This window comes from Grammomys surdaster, unplaced genomic scaffold, assembly GCF_004785775.1.
Source record: "Grammomys surdaster isolate TR1022 unplaced genomic scaffold, NIH_TR_1.0 126546, whole genome shotgun sequence".
In the NCBI taxonomy this organism is placed as follows: Eukaryota; Metazoa; Chordata; class Mammalia; order Rodentia; family Muridae; genus Grammomys; species Grammomys surdaster.
Window position 1 is genome coordinate 8,647,670 of NW_021621338.1, and position 6,763 is coordinate 8,654,432.

The following is a 6,763-nucleotide window of genomic DNA, read 5'->3' on the forward strand; positions in this document are numbered from 1 at the left end:
TCTCTCTCTCTCTCTCTCTCTCTCTCTCTCTCTCTCTCTCTCTCTCTTTTTACCTTCACCTGCATCCTTTATCTAAAACATCTTCGGCTCCTCTTCTCCATCATTTTGATTCATTGAAAATGTTTTTCTTGATTCATCTCCTTAATGAAATCTTTCTAAATTAGTATCCAACCTATGCCTATGTCTACTCCATATTTGTGTGCAAATGGTAGCATGCTTCTCCCAACACACCTCCCATACAAGCAGCTTCAGAGATAGACACAGAGATGCTACATGTGTCTTATGAGATGGTTCAGCTCTCAGTACTGGCCACCAGATATTCCTGTTCCTCATTGCTTTGGGGTCTTTGACCAACTCTCCCTTCTTACACTCTGGGACCAAGTGGTACCGTTTGACAAGTTCTGGTCAATGAGCTTAATGGATAGTGACTTGTCATAGCACCAGCTTTCCTTCATCACAGAGGCAAAGTTTGCCTTGGTCCCTGAGAGTTTTCCAGGGACAGATGCCTTCCAGATCTTTCACAGCTGTAAAGAGTGAACAAGAAATACAACTATTAAAGCATTGAATCGCCATGGATTGTTTGTCACCCACATAATCTACCCTGCCCTTAATTCAACCGTTGTGGAGCATCTCTGCAACACATGTGTCTCTAGCCTTGCAAGCAGCAGCACAGAGAAACAAGGCTCTTAACTTGCTTCCTCCAGGAGGTTCTTATATTCAGAGTAGATCAAGTTCCTTAATGGTTTTTAGAGCATACACAGCATATCTATGGGACTATTGCAAATGTCTTTTTTTTTTTTTTTGGCCTGGTATAGACATTTCATTAAGTAATGCCAACTTGTGCACTCTGCAGTTCATTCCTAGCACAATTCTAGTCTAGGATTTATAAAGAAAAACTCAGTTGGGGATTGTATATCTTCAGCGCCTTTGGATGCTTGAAAAGGATTTGAACTTCCTTCAACTTGCAAGACCTAAACAGACATTTATTAACATTTTTACATTTTTTTGGACTTATGATGTGAACTGAAGTAGATGAGAAATTCTCAATGAAAATTCTCAAGTTAAGGCACTGATAAAACCTTCTTTTATTTAGGCATCACAAGACGTTTGACATAGAAAAATATTAATAGTATAGAAGGGCTCAGACATAAGGTAATGTTTCAAGTGTCTGTTTTTCAGGAAATGTGTTATATGCTAGCTTAACCTTGGATCCAGCTTAATGTCGCTTTTTTAAAATTCAAATCTATCGATTGTGTATTCTCCTGTCCTTCTTCTTCCTGTATCCAAGGGCATTGTATGTTCCATGGCTCTAAATAAATCTTTAAAGGAACACTTTTGCTCCATAGCAAAATGTACTGGAGAACAAATTCATTAGGTAGGGATTTCAAAGGATTGAAAGTAGAATTCTGCTTTTCTGTCTAGCTGTGTGGCCTTAAGCTACTTCCTCAACCTCCCTGGACCTCTATATTTTCATTTGCCAAATGAAGGAAGTATTAGCAAGACTGAGGGTCTCAGAGGATGGCCTAAAGGATTCAATTACGCAAGCAAGATAGGGAGGCTTTGGAAAATTCCAGGCATTCTGCAGAGGCACACCTGATTATCATTCACCTCCCAGTCCCAGAGATTTGACTGAAACAGAGCCTGCGGTACCTGAATGTTAAAACTGTAACCAACCTAAAAAATAATTTCCTTGGTACTGAAGTGATTAGAATCGATTTCCGGACTCGTTGCCAGGCAAGCCATTGGCAACTTCTCCTCAATTACAAGCAGGAAGGAGAGAGACGCAAGTGTTTACGTGATGGCTGGAGGCAAGCTCCTCTCTCGGGCGCGCGGAGGTGGTGCTTGGGGAGGCTGCTGAGGGTACAGTCTGCCTTGACTTCAGCCCGGCATGGCGTCAGAAGGATGGATTTTAAGTAAAACTGCAAGGCTAAGTGAGTCACGCTCCACTAGGGCTCTGCGGCTCCGAAGAATCGGAGGCAGATATGAATGAAAGCAAGCCCCCCATTCAGACCCACTCAGCCCCAGTCTGGGTTCACGACTTTAATCATCAGTCTGTTTAGCCCGGCTTGGAGGAAGGAATTTGCTCATTACACATTCATAGAGACACAGCCATTCATTACTTTTCTCCCCCGGCTCTGCCCTAATGAGGCTCCGGAGCAAGGCTTAAATGTCATGAGGCTTTTGCGTCTTTTTCTGAAGAGAGAGATACAGGATGCTGATGACGCAGTCAAGCTGGAGAACCAGGAAGAGACCTTGCACACCATCCTGGGGACGACAGTCATATCGAAGACTGCCAGCCATGTTGGCTGCTCATCCAATTAGAGGGCTCTGGGTGAATGAGTTTCATCAGAATCCCGTTATGCTTATCTATTTCCTGACTTTAACAACAGAGTCTCTAAATTACCTGTGTCTGGCTGGCTAGCGTCCATCCCCCGAAGATGGAGACAGATCTTTTCACAATAGCAACCCCAAGCCAAAGAGATGAATTCCTATTTTGCTCTTGGAATGGTGAATCTCTTTCTCCCTGAATTCTGCTTTGTTAATCTCCATCTTTGCCAGATGTCAAGAATCACCCATCTATTAGAAGGAGAGAAACAGTTAATGGGCAGACTTTGGTGCCAGACTGCCTGTGGTAGAACCCTGCCTCTGTTTTTTAAGCAGTGAGGAGCCCTGAGCTATTTCATTATTCTCTCTGTGACCCGGTTCCTTAACAGTAATCATCGGTATAGGTACTTTGTGGGGTTTGTGTGGCTTTGACAGAACAGCAAGCATTCAGTAAATACAGTATGATTATTACAAAAACATGGTAAATGATGATAGTCTTTGTGCCAGTATGCCCAACGTGTATTGTATTAGGATACAAGGTATGAAGAGTGGTAGGCTGCTAGACACTGTGGTCTGGGGTAAATGTGTAAACAGAAGCAGTTAGTACAGGGACACCAGGACTGGTGTTGCCTAGGAGGGATGGCAATTTCAAATAACAGGGAACCTTTGAGTTCAGCAGTCAAAGCTAGCCAGAAGCTTGCCTGGAGAATAAAAAGATGTGTTTCATCTCAGCTTCCCTCACCAGTCTGGGTCTGCTCCCACTCAGTGTATATGTACTGAAGTCTTCTCTAGGGTCTAGACCTTTGGTCCTCCGGCTGACATTGCATGTTCCAGGATCTAGCTATTCCCCTGAGCCCAAACATATCAAGCCAAGTTAAAAAAGAAAAGAAAAGAAGAGAAAAGAAAATTAGCAGATTTTTGACAGAGAGACCACAATATTTTATCAATATATACCAATGTCTAGGCTTTAAAAATTTCTTTTACAATTTTTACAAAGTAGCCATAATGGGACACTAACTGCTTTTCAGGAATCCTTAGGTGAAGAAAATGAAATGAGTGCAGCAATTATAGCACCATGTTTATTAATTTTAATATGTGCTACCTCTCTTATAATTACTATACCTTTACAAATAACCCATGGGGAATATTATATAAGTGATATTAGTTTACCATTTTTAGATTTTAAAAAATGATTGACAGGTTTCTGTAGTTCCAACAAATACCATTATAATCTTGTTAATGAAGAAACTGAGGCCCAAAGTGGGTCATGAATCGACAGAGGCAACCTGTGGTCAACTACCTAGATTTGGTTTCTGGAAATATCTTGATAGTTCTCATACTTTTAAGGGTACTGGAGACCTAAATAGAATTCTGTGTAAAACACCTGGCACCTTAGCACATTGCAAAATTCTTTTGTCTAGAGCAACTAGCCCTTGATAAACCCTAGAAAAATCAAACTGATCCCTACTTCTAGGTAATCAAGGGGTTGAGGAACTGGGAACTGGGCCTCATAGTACCCCAGACTGAACACCAGATCTGGCCCTTTTCCAAAAAATAGAAAGAAGGAAGCATTTTCAGTAGCAGTTCAGCTAGATTGAAGCCAAGAAAGTTATAAATCAGTCATGACTGCTCAGGAAGGTGGGCCTGAGGGTGAAGCTGAGCAAGAATGTAAATGAACAGACTATGCAAATGAGGGTTCATTGATGAACAAAAGGCCTCTGAGTTACAAGACAGGGCAGCTGGGCAGAGCCACTTCCTTTAATGATGCCCCTCCCTCCTCTCTGTCCCTATGCAGACCAGGGTGGTGTTAAATCCAAGATTCTTCTGTTTTGTTCACCTAAGTAACCTAAGTATAAAAGGTGTATGCCACCAAGCATACAGGAAGACACCATGCTATCTGTCTGTCTGCTATCTGTCTGCTTAGATCTCACCAAGAGGCTGGGAATGAGTAGATACATGCAATGGGGGATAAAAGCACAGAGACTGGAGTGTTGGTATATACCAGAGGGCTGGAGACGCATCATGGAGTAGTCTGGCCTTCATTATTGTCAAACATTCTGAGGAGAGAAAGGAAGTACATGACAACAAGAGGAAAACAACTGGGGCAGCTGTGTGCAGAATAAATTTGCATTTTAATAAGAACATTTAATGCCTCAAGCCAGAACTTTTAACTAAGCTGTAAGTTCAGATTTTCAAGCAGCTTGAAACATAACATTAGAGACATCAGATCAAGCTGGGAGGGGCAATATCGGCTTTAAGACCACCCTTCTAGCAAAGATAGCTCCCTGCTGGAAAAAAATCTGCTCTAGCCCTTTCGAAGGGATTCTTTATCTTTATAGATAATGGAACACTTGAGTTGTCTAGCCTGAAGTCCTAGGCTGGCATGTGACAGAAGAGAAATACAATGCCAAGTGCTCTGTCATTCTGGATTTTTGTTCAGGTGACACTTCTTTGGGGTGTGTTTGTTCCATTGTTTATTAAGAACAGAGTCTTGTAGCTCCAAGGTTCTCATTTCCAACTGTTTATGTAGCCAAAGATGACCTTGAACTTCTGATCTTCCTGCTTCTTCTTTTGTCCCTGAAAAGTTTTATTGAATAAGAGCTCTGAGTATACATATAGTTGGATCAATTTGATCAAGTCTAGTAGTGTTCCTTCCAATCCCAACATTATTAAGTACCAATTTACAAAATTTTTTAGAATGATTCTTCTGCTTCTTTAATATTAGGACTATATGTGTGGCCCCTTGTCCTATCCCGTCCCTGACCCAGGCCTGCTTTATGCAATTCTGGAATAAAACCCCGAGCATCATACATGCTAAGCAAGCACAGTACCGACTGAGCTACTTCTCCATCTTCAACATAGCAGAAGCAGACCCCAAGGCTGCTGACATTCTGCTGTGACTAAACCTCTGGCCAGGGAAGGGCAAATGGTAGTGAGGAGGATGTGCCTCCAGCTGTCATGGCCACCAAGAGGAGCACTCTGGCACAACCCTTAGTGTCCTCTCTCTCCTTTTTTCACAACCTCTTTCTTGCTTTCAGTCAAAGATCAAATGAAAGTAAATAACTTGGAATTACCCACCAGACAGTTAAAGGAAACAGTTCAGGTTTGGAAGGCCCCTGTAACATGGGCAGAAGTCAAGTTCTCTCTGTTTTTTAAGCACAGGACTCTACGGATGAGGGTGAAACTCAAGGTGTGTGGGATTTATGTCCCTCTCCCTTCACAACTGGACACATGGAGCTATTTGCTCAGACCTAATTGTCCTAGATTAGAGTTTGCCTCTAATTGCATTAAAGCCTTGCTGACTTGTTAGCCATGCATTTTTAATAGGTGGAAAGGCTGCCTCATTTGAGTGCCAGCTTCTTTGCATAGCAACCTCTCATTCCTGAGCTGGATGTTCTCAGGGGGACACAGCCCTCCCTGCCTGACAGAGCAACAACTTCTCAGCAAGTCATTTAACTTCCTGCAAGTTTAGATAATTTGGAAATCCCAAGAGAATCCTCTGCCTGTCAGTGTAAAACAGAACCTCAGGTCTCACCAAAAAAGGAATAAGAGAGTTTTATTCTGGAGTAAAATGTGAGTGAGCATGGCCTGGATTTAGATCAGTCCAAGTACCCTACTCTAACATGGCAACCATTTCAATAAATTTTTGCAGTAACAGAAAGAAAAAAAAGTTATAAATCAAGACACTTTCCAAATAAGATGGTGGAAAAATCAAGTCAAGAAGTTGCAACAATATGGGAAAATCTCTGCTATAAACCAGTGATGCTGGCTAATAACATGTTTAGCTTTTGGGTGTTGGAAACCAGAAGTCCATTTGAACATTCTAAGGGTTTATCTAATAGCTATATTAAGTCACACACAGAACTGTGTGATACATGACTATTTAGGCAGATAAGTTAGGCTAAGATATTTGGCTCCAGAGCTGCAATTTCCCAACTTTCCCACAATTCCTGACTCCTAATCAAGTTGATGAGCCTGTATAAGTTGTTCTGTATAGGGAATCATTGGCATTAAACAGTTGAGGGTGGGGCAGTCCGTTTCATGGTTAGTGGTGTAGCCATTGATAAGTTGCTCTTGCTGCAGTAAATCACCTTCCACCTATGCTTGGATGAAAAACTAAGTAGACTCAGTGGGCAACACAGAAGATGAAGACATGAAAGCAGAAGGGAATATTGAGAGGAAGAAGGGTTTCAGGAGAGGGTGGGGGGAATGGAGTAAGAACGAGCAAAGGGATGTGAACATAACTATAATTCATTATATACATATATAAAACTATCACAATGAAGAGAGAGAGAGAGAGACAGAGAGAGAGGGAGAGAGAGAGACAGAGAGAGACAGAGAGACAGAGAGAGAGGGAGAGGGAGAGGGAGAGGGAGAGGGAGAGGGAGAGGGAGAGAGAGAGAGAGAGAGAGAGAGAGAGAGAGAGAGAGAGAGAGAG